A 20,131-nucleotide genomic window follows, 5' to 3' on the forward strand; every position below is an offset into this window, starting at 1 on the left:
TCTCCCTTGCAGGGAAGATAGTACCAAACTGTAAGATGCTAAGACAGGACTGTGCCAACGACATAACAGGCTTTCCTTCAACTTCTGCCCTGAACCTGAATGCCCAAGCTGACTCCAAACAAAGACTCTTCACTTCTTTAATGGTTGGGGTTGATAAGTGCAGCACATCCCTGTGTCTGGGATACCACAGCAGCACAGAGATGTTTTATTTGACACAATGCAGTGACCTCTTCTCCTCAGACCACATGTAAACAAGAAGGTCCCTGCAATTCTCCATCAATCCCATTATTGCAAACAATACTGGCCTTGTACGTAATTGTCGTTCGGTCTTCTGGTGTCATACATTTGAACCCAAAGGACTCATCCCTGAGGTTCCAAAAAATTATCAGTAGATAATTTGTTGTTTACTAAAAACCTTATGTTAGGCTGCAGGAAAAAATGCATACTTTAGGGTTTATATCTGACTGTCCTCCCAGCAGATGATGGAAACAGTCAGCCCAGGGGACCTGGGCTCCTGTCTGTTTGGAGGAAAGTATGATTTGTTCAAGCTGCGCTTCTGTTTTCCCAATATCCCTTCCTGTCCAAATCTCAGTTTAGCCATGGTACATCAGCATCATACCTTGGACTGCTCGTGTCTGTTGGAGGCTTAGGACTGGCATTTCTGACCAAAAGTTGTATGCCCGCCACGTAAGGGCAGACATACAACTCCCATTGGCATGGGAGTTCAAAGCTCCCAGGGACTTTATCCCATAATACTTGGCATGTCTTTGAAACTAGAAGAATGCATATGGTGATATTTTTCTATGACATATAAATCATATGGATACATCCAAGTGGTTTTATAGTCCTGAGAAACCTTTTCTGCATTACTGGCTAGATAAAAGTACTTATTACAAAAGAAATGCAGATGTCCGTGGACATGCAGGGATCTAACATTTGGAGAAATAAATAGCTTACAGAGGAACCAGTACTGTTCTCTCTGTGGTAATGAAGAACAGGATATGTTGTAGGCACAATATTATTAATAAATAGTGAGCAATGCAATACAAATCTGTAATTCAATTTAGGATTTCAGCTGAAATTGCTTTTTGGAGTTATAGATGACAGTGAGCTCTGAAATTGAGTTACAGGCCAAGCAGGAACTGAGTCATGTGTAACAATGTTCTAGGAAAGCATAAAATCACAGTCAGCACTGGGCAAAATGTTATTGACAGTAGTATATTCACTGAAAAATGGTATTTGGAGGACATAAATGAAATTTAACTGAGCTTATAAATGAATGTCAGGCAGAAAAATAGGGGGGGGGAAATGAAAGTCAACATTTCCATGTATTGATTTTAAAATGGCAACTTTGTTTTAAAAATTGTTTCAAGCTGAAAAACAATTATTGAAAGGTTTCATTAATCTGAAGCTGAAACATGACATTTTGGAGGGGAGAAAGTTGAGTATTTCAGTTTGCCTCACGATATTTTTTTTTACTTTCAGAAATATCTCCTAAATGTCTATTTTAGTTTAAGCCAAAGAACCACAGTTTCCCCTTCAGTTCCTTGGTTTAGGCACTGAGCTGAAAGATCCCTTGTTATTTTAGCCATAATAAAGGCTGATGTTCTTCAAAAGGGAGGGAAGAGTCATTGCTTTGAATGTCACTAGCAATCTTCTCCAACAGAAAAGATCAGTGTTGTGGGGGCTAAATTCTGAATTTAAGCAGATCCCAAAAGGTCTAGACAAGAAGAAATAGGAAGAGTACAGCTGATGTCAACTTCTAGCCTTGCCGGAACTTCCTGTTCAAAGTTTACGAAGCATATCAGAATCACCCAACAGCTTGGCTACCTTCCTGTGTTAGCACCTAGCCTTTCCTTTCCACACTTTCCAGGGTTTCACCTTAACCTTACTTCATTCCTTTGCTAGGAAGCAACTATGACACATGAATATTAAATATTTTTGTAAGAAATGCTAAGTCATGGTCAACTTTGTAGTTTGCAGCAGGAAAGTAGCAAAAGGAAGGTGCAGAAACTTATTCAGACTATTCTGTGCTGAACAATTCCAAACACAGCTTATTGTTCAGAAGTTTATTAGCTATTTAGAATTCTTTTTCCCTAACCTAAAATACTAGAATATTCATTCAATACTCTGTTATCGTAGACTCAAAAAAATATGCTTTACTAAATAAACAGAGCTACTGCTTTCCCTAAGATCGTATCAATCATTCATATTAATTCAAGAAATTACTGCTTAAATACAACAGGATCTCACGGTTATCCCCATGCAGTCACCATCTCAGCCTTAGCTCCCTCCTTGCAGGCAAGGCAGAGAAAGGTTACAGAGTCCGTGCCATACACATGGAGTATTAAAGGCTGAGTCTAGGGCTGAAATAAAAAATGTCCTGCAGTCTTTGAAAATCGTTATATAAATGAGAAGGCTGCGGGGAGACGTTATCGCAGCCTTTCAACACTTAAAGGGGGGCTTATAAAAAAGGTGGGGACAAACTTTTTATTAGGTCCTGTTGCAATAGGACAAGGGGTAATGGTTTTAAACTAAAAGAGAGTAGATCTAGACTAGATATAAGGAAGAAATTTTTTACCATGAGGGTGATGAAACATTGGAACAGGTTGCCCAGAGAGGTGGCAGATGCCCCATCCCTGGAAACATTCAAGGTCAGGCTGGACGGGGCTCTGAGCAACCTGATCCAGTTGAAGATGTCCCTGCTCACTGCAGAGGGGGTTGGACTAGATGACCTTTAAAGGTCCCTTCCAACCCAAACTATTCTATGATTCTATGATTCTATGATTCTATGATAAATCCACTTATTCCTCGCTGCTTGTCATGCTTCTGGGACTGAAAGAAAATCCCTGCACAAGGCAGTTTTCTGCTCTGCAGGCATGACAGCTCTGGATTTCTAAGCCAGAGCTGCGTTACCATGAGTAATGTGCTAACTGTAAAAGCCAGGTAGAGATAGATCTTTACTTCCAGGGACTTTGTATAATGAGGCTAAATTGAATAATTTTGGGAAAGTGTTCAGCTTCCATGATAGAAGCTGTTAAATAAATAGGATTTTCAAGCAGTAAAGCACAAGATCGGTTTCTTCTGAAGCACCAGATACTGTCCACAGTTAAGAAACTGGTGATCCAGTATGATATACTTTGTAAGCACCACACTAAGTCTATAGCTCCTTTCTCTTCCTCTTTCATCTAGATCATCCTGTAAGAAATCCACAGCCACACTCTCTCTTTTCCTGCCAAGTATTCTGGAAAGGCTGGTCAGACAACCTAGGATACTGAAAACCAGGCTAAATTCAAAGAAGAGGTTGACAAGATCATCTGCCTTCACTTACGTAATCATTTGTCTAACAGCTGATTCCCAAATAAAATGATACCAGGCAAAAAGTTGGAAGAACTCTTGGTTTGTTTTTTGGTGGAAGATAGGGAGAGAAGTCTCTTCCTAAACTAGCCAAGTACCCAGTAGGAATTACTACTTTTTTCTGGTTTCCTGGTGAACTTTTCACATGGTTCTGATGATAGGCCATAACCACTTTGTTAAATGTTTCAGTGACAGTAAACACAGCAAAAATAATTGTCTAGAATACATTGTGCCTTAAAGCTCTCTCACTAGTTTAGGAAAATTGTGGTTAAAAACTGTGGCATTTGGATGACCTTCCTTTTGCTGTTCTTCCAGCTAATACTAATACTCAATTCTAGTATAAATAAAGGCAAACATTAGTGATAATAAATTTCAAACTCAGTCACTGACTTGTTTATAGCTAGGTTGGTACTTGAGGGATCCAGTGCAATTTAAAAGGCAATAAATTGAAACAAACTCACTCCATTTTGGAGGCTGTTTATGAACTCTTTTAATTTGGTGTCATATTTATTTGGGGAGAATTAGATTATCCTATTCATTAGATGCAGTGGGCGGTGATGAATGGAACAACATTCCACATCAATGGCATTAATTGAATCCTCGCTAGCACAGATAATACCCCTGCAGGAAACAGGAGAAGATGTAAAAGTTCTCCAAAGTAGGTCTGCAAATACTGCAGTGAAGAGGGAGCGCTACTGGATAGCCAGGATTGTTGGTAGTAGTTGAATGCTTCTCATTTTTTGTGAGACTACTTAAAGAGTGGTTATTATCTCTAGGCATACAATTAAGATCAGATCCCCACGGTGCTAGGCATTGCACAAGTGCACGTTATGGGGAAGCTCCTGCTCCAAGGCTGAGTTTAAATAGAAAAACCACACAATGTATGGGATAGATGGTAGATCTAGCCAAGGGGCAAAACAGGTGGTTTAGGATGTGGTTTAATGATACAGGCTAGCTGGTGTGCTAGCTACCTGCTGCCCTAGCAGACCTGATGTACTTCCATTACTCTGGTACCTACCTGACTTGGTGATGAGCTGGTTCTGGGGACAAATCAGCAGAGAGCTTATCTCAATATTTGTAGCCTGGGGCTGCAAATTTGTTTCAAGGGGTTGCCTGAACCAGCTGAACAGCTCACTGATGGTGAAAGCAAGCTGTTCCACTCGCCCTTCTCTGCTCCCAACCACGTTCTCTTGCCTGTCGCTGCTCCTAGGCCTTGTCTGACCACATGCCAGCCCTAACAGCAAAAAACTAGCTTAGTGCTTCTTTGCCTAGGAAGGGAATTCCATCGGCTTAGGCTGAGATCATAGTCAAGGCAAGGGAGAAGTCCCTTTCGGCAGGCAAGGAGCCCTTACTTCAGCTCAGTAATAACAAACCTGCCTTTCCTGCTGGCTCAGACCCCTGCCCTGGTCGGATCATCAGGCTGCTGGTACCACTACAGGGGAATCAGTGGGGCAGACAGAGGGCAGGGGAGGGCCATGCCAGTCAGCCCACTGGGTTGCCTTCCTTAGGTTTTGACATTGCAGTCGTATAGGTGCTTTTAGAAACGGGACTCCAGATCAGCAGGCAGGCATAGGAAACTTTTTCAACATGTCTTGTCCAGGATCACCCATGGTGTCTGAAGCAGAACCAAGGAGAGAGTACAGGCGTCCTGAGCTGCAGGGTAGTGCCATAACTAAATCCTTTGCCTCAGGTGAAATTTACTTTATTTCAGAGGGAAGCCATAATCAAGAAGACTGGCAGACCTTCCAGCAAAACTGATTTAAACCTCGGGTTGGTAACAAGACCCAGATGATTTTCTCCTGGCTCATCAATAATACATGCTTGGGTCTGTTGCGGATTTCTCGGAAATGTGTCATTCTTCCAGGGAGCATGTCCTATTGATAGAGCCATAAGCCACTGCCAATTAATCAGGGCATAATGCAGTGTTCAAAAATGAGCATGAGCTTTTCATGCCAGTCCTCTTTGATTCATGCCTCCGCTATGATTCATGCCAGTCCTCTTTCGGATGAGAAGCTGTTTGTTATGAGCAAATTACTTTATTGTCAGTGAAAGGTGAAAATCAGCCCGAGACATTGATGGGCTTAGGTGCAAAAAGAGTAGGAATCCAAGCTTCATTAAATTCTTAGTTTCCTGGTTGCTTCCTGTGGAAGAGATTCTGCTGTCGTACATCTCAATGGCACAAAGCAGTGAACAGTGGCAAAGTGGGTTGAAGCAACTGCGCCCTGGATGTATGGGACCCCCCGAGATCTGTGATGTGACCTATGAAGTCCCCGTATTCCTGATGGATCCTTTCCATCACTGATGTGCTTCCACTCTGCAGGCAAGGGGCAGGTGTCCTCAGCAGTGTGTGCACCAGGACAGTTCTCCTGGGGGAATTCAGGGGCAGTAGTTGGAGGGATTTTTCCTGAATGTTTTGAAATACATGCCCCAAACCCTTCTGCTGGGTAAATGAGAGGGGCAGGGCAGCACATCAGGAATGATGGTGACTCGTGCAAAAAGGAGGTTCCCAGTTCCCAGAACTGGCCACTGGGAACGCTGAGGACTCTGAGCTCTCCCATGGTATGTCCTCTGCCAGGGGCAGGAGGGCTGGAAGGCAGTAAGTAGCACCGTCCTCATTTTGCTGAGGCAGAAACAGAGGTGAATGACTGGTTCAGGGTCAGCAGCGGAGCAGGGATTAGGATGCAGTTTGTCAGAGCCCCAGGCAAATCACCCATCTGGGGACTCCACCTCTTCTCTCCGCTTGTGCTGGGCTGTGTTTCTTTCTGACCTGCACTCTCTATATTGCAGTCCTGAGAAAGTGTTCTCAGCCTAGGTCTCAAAGAGGTTAAAACAGTAATAGCCACAGAGGGAGCAACATGGGCATCTATAAAACTAACCATTTCAGAGCACTAATTTCATCAGCAAGCTAATTGCAAATATTGTATCTAAGAACATTTCCAGCCATCTGCAGGAAGGGAATGTCACAGTGCTTGAAAGGCATCATATATTTATGATTGTGTCTTGCTGATAAATAAATCTGGTGCAGTGAGTTTTGGATGTCATGATGATAATCATGCAGAACAAACATCTCTTGCTGTTACTTGGAGGTATTTACACAACACCTTCGTTGTGGTATCTGAATACTTCCTTGTGTGTGTAACGTCCTGTTACATTTCACCTCTGTTTTAGAGTATACAACGGAGTGAATATGGGGACTCTTGCTACTCCCTACAGCAGGGCTTGGCTGTGCCTGTTGTCACACAGGAAACCTGTGACGCTGCAAGGAACAAAATTGCATCTTCCTGGGTCCAAGGCTGGTACTCTGCGAACGGCGTCTCCCTCTTTTATTGTGGGTCCAGGTAAATATTTGCAGTCTCTAAACAACTTTCATCAGAATCGGTCCTAAGGTGACGTGAGTGTTAAAGGGACTAAGAAAAGGTAGGTCTGTGTCCCATTCCCAGAGTAAGAACAGCAGCAATGTCAGGAAAGTGGAAGTTTGTGCTGTCACTGTCCCTGTGCTCTGTGTATTCCGGGTGAATTGAAACCCTCACTTCCTAGAACTGGAGGTTTTGATGGACACCAAGTCTGCTGGAAGGTAACTAATTTTTATAAAACATACAGGGCAGGATTCACCATGTGGTACAGCTTGCTTTGGGTTTGATGGTCCCCGAATCAGGCGACGGAGTTTGAGTCTAAAGGAACCTGCCACTCCATTGGACAGAGCTGTGGCACGATCTGCCTTTCTGTCTACTTGGAACCAGCTCTTGAGGCTTGTTGCTCCCTGGGAACAGAGTTTTGATGTTTGGACTGTCTCACATAACTCTTAAATCATCTGTGTTTGTAACTGACCGTTTTTAAGGACTTCTGTATAATGTATAAATAAAGTTAGTTATGCTTACCTTTTTCCTCCCATGCAAAGGTGGCCTGTAAGGACCTGACACGTGAAGCTACCCGATGAAGTGGCAATGTAACAAATAACCTGTGAGACCTCCCTCGCACACACCAGTTAAATAGCTGTATGTCTGCATATAGCCTGCAGGTTTTGTGAGCTGCCAGCCAAGGAACTGAGAGTTTAACAACACAACAGGACCTACTTTGCAAGAGCCAGCAGCCTTTTAAAGAGAAGCCAAAATTATTTTTAAAAATACTTGTTTGTGAGTTGGTTTAATGACGGAGGTTGTCCCACTAATCATTGTTATAGCACTTGTTATGATACTTCCCTCACCTAATGATCAGTGGAGACATTATATTCTGAAGTCTCAAAAGTTTGTGCTGAGATGGACGTCCTACCAAGCACAACAACATTTCTGTCTTGAGGGCAGGGTGAAGTTATTACATGCAGGCTTAAGGCTAAATAATCCCAGGGGCAAGACATTCAGACTGAACTTGCAACATAGCTCTTAAAATATTTCCCATTTTCCTCTAGAATAAGCCAGTTGAAAAAACACACTCATGTTTCTTTTTAATTTTAGCATGCAGCCATCAATGAGACCTTGATGTTGTGTGCAAAGGAAATTGAAACCTTACCCCAGAAATAGCTCACTTTAAAAGGATTTATTAACATCCCAGCTTGTCTGGGCTCCAATCTTGCTAGCTGATTTGTCTGGACAGATTCAACGCAAGGACTGAGCACCATGGATTTTGTTGAAGTTTTCTTGGGTTGCTGGGGTCCAGTTAACATCTTCTCAAGATCATGACCTATGGTTGGAGCAGAGAGCTGCACAAAACTTTCTTTTTCCATTGACTTTAGTAAGAGGTGTGGAGGCTAAGCACCTCTGATAATAAATAAATGTATGTGTATAAAGTGCTTGTCATAGTAAATAGGCAGAAGCAGATGGTGAATCATGGCAATGTGAAGGGACCCTCCAGAAGGATCTGCCAGTGTAAGTTCTGGCAGATCACTACCTGGGTCCTGGTTTTCCTATAGACTGTGTTATATGTCTGCCCTATAAACACATGCAACACAAGATTTTTACTTCTAAAGGCCGAAATGATTTGCATATGGTTAGCGGGACACAGTCCTCAGAGTGGTTTCCCACTGTGCAGTCTTGACCATGCTCTGAGAGCTCAGCTCCTCTTGTTCGTGGTTCTCATGTGTTATTGTTTAGGGCAGAGGCTGGACGGTTATGCAGTATGAAGTCTGCTTCTGTAGTCAATCAGGAGCTGGTGGAAGGCCAGGACTTACATAAAGTTGATAAGGGGGATTTAGACCAGAATGTGGAATGTCTAATTAAAACTATTGTCCTTGGGAAGTGAAACATCCTGGAGAAACATGCAAGCTAATTAAGATATTTTGGGAATGATCTGAAGCCACTAGTAGAAGTGCGATAAGAAGCACCCTCACGCAAACTGTCCTCATTACAATACTAAAAGTCACACCCCGTGAGCTGGAGACCCCAGCCCAAGCAGAGACCCCTCACCTTTGGGCATGCGTAGAATATTAAAGTAATATTGTAGCTTTAAGAATAAGACAAGAAAAGGCAGACCAATAGAAAACTGCTTTACATAATTACTTATGCATATGTATAACTAGACTGTATAAATACTGTACCTGTATGAACAAAGGGAGGCTAGCTTTGTGGAGCTACCACCTAGCACCCGGTCTTGCACAAAACTTGAAATAAACTGATATCTTGGCTCGGTGTGCGTATTGGGTGTTGCACACCAGGTAACGAACTCTGTTTGTGAGACAACACTTCTACTGCTGCTCTGACACAGCCCAGGCTATGTGATCAGGAGATGTTGGTGTTGGCTGGGTACACCAGATTATTTTTTTAAAACCCGATATATTAATTAAAGGTGTCTTAGAGTCTCATTTGTGAGATTGGTAATACTGGTAAGATACATACTGTGACTAGCTCATAAACTCCGTATGTCTGCCACTCCTCCTGGCAGAGATGATCCACAGAGACAACGTGGGTTGAAGACAGTTAAACTAAAGCAGCACCCAGTCTCTCAGTCTGCATGAGCAGAGGAGCGGAACCATGAGCACAAACCTAGCTTTGCCACCTGTAGTGCGCTTAACACCAGGCCTCCCAAAATCTGAAGCCCGGTCACTGGAAAACAAATAGAAAGCCCAGTTCATGCTGGCTGAGGTTTCAGTTCAGAAGTAAAGCTTCTTCTAGTCTTTCATGCCTCTTCCCAAGACAACTGCTATAATGATAATATTTTTGTCACAGCCCATAGAGGAACGGGGCCCCATTTTCCAAAGGTGTGTAAGGCAGACAGGAAAATTCACCTCAAATTTTGAAGCTCTTTCTTACAATTTAACAGAAAGCTTGTTGAAGAAAACAGGGCCTGCACAATGTCTTTTGTAATATAATAATGGAAACATTAGCCTTTGTCCATCCTACAAGAGTGGTACTGTTAGGAGCAAACAAACTTTGATCTTTAGACTGTGAGACAAAATCTTGTTTGGAGAAAAAACAGCAGGTTCACATGAATAGTGGACAGCACTATTAAGTGTACTTCCAAATGAGGTTCCTTTGAAAACGACATCCTGATGTAAGGACAAAATTCTCAGCACTCATAGAATCCCTTAAGAATGGAAATCTGAGCAGATCTCAACTTACAGTAGGTGGAAAAGGATCACTATTTTGACAGAACAAAAATGATTTGTAACACAGGTGCACTTGATGATGTATATGTAGAAAAAATAGCTGGTTTGTTCGTGCCTGAGCTCCCAATTCAGGATGCCTCAGTGAAATGAAGAATGAAATAACCTGTTAAGTAAGTGTACTTCAGGATAGTTCAAAACTGGCCAGGCCTGATGGGGACTGAGCTTTGGCCATCTCCCCCCATGATAATGACTTTGTAGAGCTGCAGAAGCCACTTCCATTTGCACAAGTGAAGCCTGTTTCACTGACTCCGATGGTGCTCTGCTGCTTTACAGCAGCTGAAAATCTGGTTTTAATTCAACCAGATGTTAATTCCCAAAGGCTGGGCAAGGCCTGACTGCCTGGAAATAGGCTTTTTAAAATAAAACACTCTTCCAGCCTCCCCTACTGGGGTAGCTGCCACTTCATCTATCATAACCTTTGCCCTGCTTTTAAGATTATTGTGAGGCTTTATTAATGCTTGCAAAAAATTGCCCCATGCTTTGCAGAAAGTAGCTTTTTAAGTATGATGCACTTTTACTATCTTTAATGCTGAAAAAAGTCATAAAATCAGAAAGCACATTGATTGAAGTTTATTTGGAATACCTGGGTATAAAATCACCACCTGAGACATCAGGGCATGGAGGGGTGAGAAAATCAAACTTCATGTAATTCCAATCTAAGATAATTAATTGAGGGATAATTGCTAGGGAGGGGCCCAGAAGACTTGCCCTTCATTTATGCTATTTAAGGGGTTGGACGTGGGGCTCTCTGGTGGGTCTTTAGGGAATGTGAGTCTGAAAGGAGATGGGAAACTTGTATAGCCTTTACTACTGAAGTTTAGTGCATTTCCCATAATGTAATTATTGTTGGAGACCTAACTACAAGTTCTCTACTTTTTCTTTTGAAGTGGTCCTATTCTGAGACACTTGTTACTTATAGAAATATTTGTCTGGTGATCTGGAAACTTCAAGGTATGTTTCTGTCCAAAAAGAAAAATTTCCTTCCCCTTACCTAAAGGGAACAGGGAGTGATTGTTTTGCTGCTGTGAAATGCTAAAAGATTTATGCTAGTTCCTTAAAAAGGGAAGCTAATGCCATCTTGGGGAAGCTTGCCCACACGGAGCTTCTGCAAAATTGTTCATTTTTTTCTCTGTGCATCACAGAAAGTTATATCAAGGCACAGAGGGGTTAATGACTTGGCAGGCTGGGATAAAGGAAGGAGACTCCAAACAAGGCTGGCAGTAGGACCGCAGTGCTCAGTCTGATATCACAGCTACCTGGCAGCAGAGCACAGAACTGTAGGAGCTGGTCCACAACTATCATCTGCTACAGCACCAAGTAAACTCTTTTACTGGCTAACCAGGTTTTATTCTTAAAGGTAATGTGGTTAGGAGGTACCTCAATGAAAGCCTTCCAGTTTCAAGCCCTACATTAGCTTGTTTTCATGGTAACACTGCCCCTTTACCTAAGCTGCCTTTTCTTTCTCTCTGATTTAACCTGCCTGATGCAGGTACAAATGGCAGTTGCAGCCTGAATAGCAAAGCTCTTTTAGTCGTTTTTGGTACATAAATTAGCTGTTTCTCTGACCCTAGTAATCTTATTTTGCAGCTTGTCCTGGTTTCTGTAGATCTTTCCTCGATGTGGGTAACTGTATTCTGCATGAGGTCCTTGCACAATGGCACTTTTGTCAGGTACTGCAACTATGTTGCCCTATGCTTCCCCAGATTGCATTTGCGCTTCTCATATGCTGCCCTTCCAGCATGACAGTGAGCTCAGAACATGAGGCAGCTTACGTCATCATCTAGCAGCATTGGCAACCATTGTTTTCTTCAAAGGACACTATAGTATCTTATAATGGTACCTCAGAAGATGGACTCGGGCATCTGCCTTGGTGTTGTGGAGAGCAGCACCTCAGTGCACCTTGTGCACCTGCATTATAAATATTCCTGAGTCTGTACAGGGATCAGACTCTGCTCCTCAGGGTTATGGTACGTAGCTTAGACTCCACATCCACTCAATATTGAACTAATATTGAATAAACAGATATTGCAATATCTCTATAGCACTCAAGTGCTCAGACATGACAACGGCAGGACAATTAGGAGACATGTAGAGGGCTGTTATATGTACTCCCTGGAAGAATGATTTGTGGTGGACTTTACCAGTTTTTCTGTTCAAAGATAATTTACCAGCTCAAGGCTGCTTACATATGTATTCATTCAGTTTTTATCAGCTGACCCTTCTGAGCATTTGGGTTTCATGTTGACTCCTTGTTTCCGCTCTTTTGCCACTAACAGGCAAAACAAAAAAGTAATTTTAATAACTAAATATGTTTGCTCAGATTTGTTTATCAAACTCTCATTACTTACTGAGAGTTACTTACTATCTTCTCTATAGTGTTGTGTAGGACAAACTAAAAAATGAGGCTGTCATACTCCACTGTGATCCAGAGAGGAACTGAGCCAGCCGAATACAATTATGCAAGCTGGAACATGAACAGCGTCCAAAACACACAGCAGGAATTCCCCCTGGCACAGTAGCACTCAAAAAACATGCCATACATTTGCAATAACTACAGAAGGTCAGGATCTCAGCTTTACAGCTCATTGGAGAAAATGGACTTGCTAGTTTATTCTCGTTAGTACATATACTAGACTGTACCTGGCTTCTTGTGATACACTGTCCTCACTATTGTAAGCTGAGAAAAGTCCATGGTGTCAAGATAGGAATGAGATATTTTTTCAGAACTTATAAGGCAAAAGTTCAAGATGGAGTACTTTTCCTTCATTTAGTGTGGAACTTAAACCTTCATCTTAGAAACTTTTATAAAACGCACTTTTGGGTGCACTTGTGATCATTTGCAGCAGTTGTAAATACTGCAGCAATTATGCTAAGAGCAGTCAAAATATTTCATCCAAATTATACGCTAAGTACCTTTTGCCTTATCATAACATTGTCTGTATTGTCAGTACGGTGCAGAATTTTTCATTTCCTGCTCTAAAAGACTGTTTAGCTCTACTGAACATTGTTAAACAGATGTAGCATTTCACCCAAGAGCTGGTTGTGTTTCAATTCTGGATAAAGCGGTTCCTGTAAATAAGGCTTGCAAAATGCTTTCTGTCTGAACAAAACTATGGGCCAGTTTTTATTACATGCTATTATTATAATTATAGGATCTTCTGCTTAATCAGGATGTGCTTAATTAGGATAGCCATTTAATTGGGACATCTCCCAAGGAACCAATTTAGCTTAATGTTATTAGTACTATCTAATCAGGGCAGCTTAGGAAAAAAATTTGCTTTTAAAAAATAAGACCCCAGCAGAGGTAAAGATAAGCTGATGTTTTGCTGGTCTGATGCATCCAGTCCATTCCCTAAAGGTTTGGATTGCAGCACTGCTCAAGCCCTTGCAGGGATGATGTCCTTCAAGTAGCAGAAGACAAGCACCATCCTTCTGTTGTGAAAGTACCAGACACTATATTCACTCCTGCTGTTGGCTGCCATGTCCTTACTTCAGAATACCCTGGAAAATGAGACCCATGAACTTCATATTTCATCCAACAGGAAAAAAAGTCTTCGACAAATACAAATAAAATGCGTTGGTATTTTCTGCTTTGCCAATCATGAAGGTATTTCCAAGGATATGAAATAAAGCAACAAGTAACAGGTCTTAAAAGGACAGTTGTTCAAACAGATTCCCAATGAAAGTGTTGAGCTTTTGTTCATATTTTAGTAAAAAAAAAAAAAAAATCTATTTTTTTTTCTATCTTAGGTTTTGAAGTTAATGTCATTGTGGTTATACGTTCAGCATTGCCCAATGAGATACCATCACCAAACAAAAGCCACTGTTGTAAGGAAATACAGAATCATGCAAGTTAGGCCTAAATTTGAATAAGAAGTTCAAAGGCACTACCTTCTGTGATCAAACTTAAGACCTCATCTTGGCCTATGAGCTAACATGATCCCAAATGCGCAATATGAGCCTGCAGCTGAACTAGGGCTGAATCTGCAATTTCAAATACTCGTAAGAAATTTGGGGTGAAAGAAAACAAAGTAGGGGACAGACTTCCAGTTAATGTAAATCAGAGACATCCCATCGTAATTGCTGCAGACCTACTGGTCTTCATGTAATGAAGATTGTAGCTTAAGATATTTGCTTGTGCAAGATGGAAGCACTGCAACAAGGTTGCCCAGACAGGCTGTGGAATCTCCGTCCATGGAGATATTCAAAATCCATCTGGACATGGTCCTGGGCAACTTGCTTACGGTGATCCTGCTTGAGCTCAGGAGTTGGACAAGATGACCTCAAGAGGTCCCTTCCAACTTCAGCTGCTCTGTGATTCTGTGAAGGTTCTGACCACACTCCCCTCAGTATGGGTAAAGAGCAAGTCCAGAGACTGAGGGTTTAGTTAGGCACAATGTTGGCTTTGGTGGTGAAGCTGGCTTAAAAAATCCCAGTCCAACATTCCCCCTCCTCTGCTTGTTCCCATGCTGCAAGGTCACTGTCTCTTTACTTGTGGTGATAACTATTTATAGGGCCACAGAATTAACTGGGTCAATGATAAAACAAGGTTAAAAATAACAAGTTTTCTTTTTTTTTAAATGTTTATTTTTTTGAGTGTTATTTTTAAATGCATGTCATTTCAGCTATCCAGTTCCCAGGTCTTCTGGGACGTACTGTCACAGCACATGGGATGATGAACAAGTGGATGGGGAGAAAGCTGGGAAGAGACCAGCATGATGCCTGGATCCAACATATTGTATAATTGCACGCTGACTTATGCTGTCTCTCACTGAAAGCAGGAATAGCTGTTACCTGATGTTAATTAATTAAAAAAATCAGGCCTCTGTCTTCAGCTGACTGTACGTCTTGGGTACTTTTCATACAGGGATGGGCAGAACATACAAAACTGGGTATGCTTTCCTTACGTGCAGTTGAGGAGGTCTAACGGTTAACCAAATAAGAATTAAAATTGCATGAAAGTATATCCAGCAAGTTCTGCACAGGTATGTGTTCCTCAGGGGCCGGATGCCTCATTAGTACTACAGAGCCTGCAAGAAGTGAACTCATTCAAACTAAGTTAATTATGAAACCAAGTGACTCCCCAAGAAGGGGAATTGTTCTAATTGTGTGACTGCCCATCCTTATTCAGGTCACCTTGTACAGCCCCATCTCCTTTTCAGTGCTCTTACTCCCTGAGTTTGTTCTGGATTGAAGATGCTGGGCTGCAGTTTTCAGAGATTCAGGTACAGTTAAGATGGAAGCGGCTTATTGATTAGTGTGCTGGTGTAGGAGTGGGTTCAACACCTGCTCAGTTACAAACTCCCTGCATGACTTCAGCATGTCACCTTGGAGCTGAATTCACTATTAGATTTAGATGGAGCTTAGGCACCTATATTCCAAAACGGGATCTTCAAGAACTCTCCCTAACCTTAGACTTCTGCATTGTGCCACTTCCCTGGTCCACCTGAAGTCCTGCTGTGGCCATGTCCAGAACGCCCTCGGTCCCGTCACCACCAACGAGCTGCTCACTTTCCCAGTCCCTGCTGCTGTCTGCAGAGCAGGTGCTGCCCAGCCTGTGCTTCCCCAAAGGCCTGCTCCGTTACAAGTGCATCAGCAGCTTGGGCAAAGCAATACCCTTCCCCTACACTCCCATGACTGCTGAGTAGCTGATGTATAGGCAGTGCGTATGAGACCCTTCTTCCCTGCGCAGCTTCTGCAGTAGCAGAGAGCTGTGTTTGTAGCACAGGTAGATAAGCAAAATTATCCACCTGTGTCTTCAGGGCTCTGAAAAGAGAAAGGTAAGATGTAAACGTATTTAATTTGTTAATGTATTCTGTTCTCAGGCGTTAATTATCTGCACATCATTGCTGTCTCATGGCAAAGAGCAGGTGCTCTGCGGCTGTGTGTCTGCAGCCCTGAATGCATGTGCAAATCCCATGCCTGTGCTTGTGGCATGTAGGAAAACACCCAGTGGTGTCCAAGTCAGCGTGCTCCTGCAGCTGGAAAGAGAGTTCTTCATAGCTGCCTACACTTAATTTCTGTGTGCCATGATGGCACTGGGAGGCCTGGAACTCATTGTGGGAGATGCTGCTGGTAGTTATTCTCAATTACTGCATGTTAACAGAGGATGCAACACAGATAGTCTTTCCTAACAGAGCAGTGATTTGTAAACCTGTACTAAAACACTTGACAGTGTTTTTTCTGAATAGATATTATAAATGCTATTTTAATAAAAGTTTGATAAAGAATGGATGTTCCTGAAAGCTGGTACTACTTATTGGCCCTATACGTCTTATTAATTTGTATTTAGTTATAAAAGGAAACATTAAACATCATTTGCTCTTAGTATAAAATGGGAGATTGCCACTGGTAAGCATGCTTAAAATAAGCATCACAGTGGTTATTTTCATTCCTAAACTATAATAGCAGACTATGGAGACAACAATGAATGCAGCCGGTCCAGCTGATGGCTGAATCATAGCAACAGCATCAATTGATTTGTTTCCAGTTCTGAAAAAACTAATAAAGACTTTATGTAATCTCCTAGATACAAGAGGATTATGGTTAATGTCTTAAATCTGTTCCTTATGCTCAAATACTTTCTCTGTACACACAGATGCCTGCTACTATCTCTTTCATGTGAATTCTATTTGTAAAAAGTGATACTGAGTTAAACTAGTTGAAATAGAGGCACATTCCTTCTTATTATACTGAAGAGAAGCTATTAGCTGTTCTGTACTGCACCAAATCTTACCATTTACTTACAGTCCGGTCACAATAGTGCATCCGTGTGTGCTTTACAGTGTTTATCATTGCTGTACTGTTTCTTTATGTTCTTTCTAGTGAAGCTAATGTGTTAACCTACGAAGTACTGCATAGTAGGAAGTCTAGAACCAAGCTACTTATATTCCTGACATAATTTCAAGTAAACAAATTTTTTACTGTATTGAAGCTGTTTGCAGAATGAGGGACTGTTTTTCGTCCTTGTAAGTTGTTGCTTGGAAATTGTCAAAATAGAAAAGTGGATTTTCTTAATGAATGATTTTTAAAATGTATAGTGTACACTTGTTCCGTGGCCCAGATCCTGAGAAATTATTTGGGCTTATGATTCATCATATATATATGTACTTTAATCCTGGAATGCTTTGCATATTGTGGTTCTAACCGATTGTGGTTTGTGGAAAACTGATCAGTGAAAATGTTTTGAAGCATAAAGCCTCATATTGTCCTCACTTAAAGCTTAACCTTTGCAAATCTGGAATAGATTTGTTTTGCAGTGCAAAGAATTGAGCATGTGCTGGATCAGAGTTTTGCTTGCAAATGTGTTGCCTGTTGCTCTGAGTACAGGTAGAACACTTCCTTTTGTTTCAACCAAATAATTCCCTGCTTCCTTCCCGCAGATAGTAAGATACTCCTTATTTAGGACTCCTCTGCATGGCTGTCTGTCAGCAACTCACCCAGACGCAGAATGCAACTACACTGCCATGAAGCTTTCCCTTGCAATGCATGGGGAATATATTCATGCTATTAAGAGCCATGTTTCATAGGCTATTTCTGAGGGAGAAGAACTATATTAGCAGTTTGTAGGTTTAATAGCGGACCTTTTGGTCTGCTGGTGAAGATTAGCTTGCTTGGTGTGAGCTTGTGCATGCCTGTGTGCATTGTGTCATGTGCCATGTGAGACTTCTGTGGTGGCTTGTGGAAGCGTGGGTTATTATCAAAGGACACTACAATTTGTGACAGTGTAGCTGTATTTCTGATGAATGGAGTTAGGTACACACTGACTTTTAAATGGAACTGGTGTTGTTAGATGATTTCATCAGCTTTAAAAATCTTAACCAAGGTGCCAGCCAGCTTCTGTTGTCTGAATCCTGCGAGCCTTCCCAAAACACCAGCCCAGGGGATATATGCACATTATGCTCCTGAAGCAGTCTGTGTATTTGCCATTAGTTTAAACAAAACTCTCTGCTTGACTGTGTTAATTCCTGTGAGTTTAATACACATGCTGAGGAGACTAGAATTTTCCAGTATTTTTCAGCTGTGTCTCTGCTGTGAATGCAGTGTGTTTCAGAAAGTGGCTGCATTGGTCTTTAGGACACCAGGAACTTTTCTACAATCTGTCTTGAAATGAAAGATATACTTGATACATGTAATTACTTTTAGTCATTAAGTCAGCCTACCAAGTAGACGAATCATGCTCATTGCCTTACTACAAGCACAGCATGGGATAAGTGCATTCTACATGCAGTCACCCTGTAATAAAATAGAATCAAGACAAATATTTATGAATGATGAAGTAGTATTTGCCCACTAGCTGCTGACAGGAAGGCTTTGTATTCCTATACTCTGTATAAGGGACACAGTAATTTATGAGCTAAAATTATTATAGTCAAAGGACAGAAATTTTTACCCGGGACTTTAAGGACAAAACTTTGCCCTATTTGTAAGAGTTAAAGTGCACGTTGCATGTTCTGGATGTCATCATAGCTTTTGATTGACAAAACCTATCTTTCTACTGCCAGAGGTTGCATATTGATGCTGTATTTGCATTTGTGATATTCTACAAAAAATACGTATTCATATTCTTTTTATTATGTCACCATGTCTAACATAACCCATCATATTTTGCCAATAGGTAGAAAAAAAGTGCAGTGCTATATTTTGTGGACCATGACTACATTTTTTTAGTATTATGGGTGGTAATCTGTATTATAGTTGCTATTGAACAAAGTATTTTCTATCATGTGGGATGAATACTATAGCACTATTTAACTGAGCATTTTTAATAAATGGATGGTAGAGTCTCATCAATTTAAGTTCTAAAAAAATCTCTGGAATTCAATTTCATCCCAGATTTCCATCACATAATCTCTGCACTGCTACTGGGCTTCATGTTTACTAGGCATATATCGGAAGGACAACAAAACAATTCTGACTGAGGCCTAATGAGCACTGTCTGGCAGGAAAAGGCATTATACAAAGTATAAATCTCAGGCTTATTCTACTTATGACTTTCTGAGTTCGAAGAATTGCCTTTGTAAAGCAAACTGCGAAAGTGAGGGAAGGTCGTAAAAGCTATGTGATGTTGATGCTCATAAAATATAAACCCAGATTATCCATGGCACTGAGCAACAACAATTTCCATTGAAATCAATACTGGCCTGAAAATCAGGCCAATATTTCATGAATTAGAAATTTGAAGAGAATGGCCCATAATGAACCATCAGGTGACCTTGTGAGAAGACACACAGGTCAAAGTAAAAGAATCCCTTAAGAGGTCCTTAAGATGTGACATCTTAATTTGCAATAAGTTCTGTTAGACTGTCATGCTTCATATGGGTGTGTGCATTGCATTTGCAAATAGCAAACCTACAGTGCAGACCCTGACTGCTGTCACAACATCATTACCAACCACTGATGATGATTACATCACATTTATGCCATACAACAACATGCCAGGCAGGTAGCAGATACTGATATTGCACTCTTTCCTTGTGTGTGTAAATGTAACAAACATAACCTGGTTATAACAAAATTTATGGTCACCTCTGGTACCTTGGTTTACTTTCTGTTGAGGCAGGTAACCCAGGTCAGAGAAATTAACCAATTCTTTTAACCCAGTCAAAGCATTTCTAAGTTTCAATAGAATTTTGATAAATGTCCCACATTGGTTTTCATCTCAGCAGTCTTGGTTACTTTCTGGTTGGGGTTCTGGTCGGGGTTCAGGACAGCATGTCATGCAGGACCCAGTTTCCTTTGCAATCTGGGAAGTCTGTGAAGATGAGCTGAGTCCTGGCATTGGAGTATTCCAATGTCCCGTGTTGAATTCTTGGTACTTAGCCTGTCGTCTCCTCCGTGGTTGGCTGTGCTGCACCATTGTCTGTCCTTAAGAATAATGCATCAAGCTATTAATCCTTCATATATCAATGGCTCTTATCATACAGTATAACTTGTTTTCTCTTGATAAACACTAGTTGAGAACTAAATCTTATATACTTATGAATAGTATTATGCCATTTTACAGAAGCAGGTACAGAGAAGTGAAGTAACACAGGCAATATTATTTTATTTGTTATTATTAGACTCCCCATAGCATGCCACTTATATCACAGCAATAAGTTGTTTTCTTGCTCTGAAAACCTTACTATCTTCTTACAACATGTCACAAGAGGCAAGATTATAATAAGCTTTTAA

At 41.3% G+C, this 20,131-nt stretch overlaps 1 protein-coding gene across 1 annotated transcript in view; it reads left to right on the forward strand.

Moving 5' to 3' along the window:
- The window catches only part of WASHC2C (WASH complex subunit 2C), a 182,236-nt gene that overhangs the window by 63,246 nt on the left and 98,859 nt on the right, over window positions 1–20,131 (forward strand). The window lies entirely within an intron of this gene.

The sequence above is a fragment of the Mycteria americana genome, chromosome 6, assembly GCF_035582795.1.
Source record: "Mycteria americana isolate JAX WOST 10 ecotype Jacksonville Zoo and Gardens chromosome 6, USCA_MyAme_1.0, whole genome shotgun sequence".
Lineage (NCBI taxonomy): Eukaryota > Metazoa > Chordata > Aves > Ciconiiformes > Ciconiidae > Mycteria > Mycteria americana.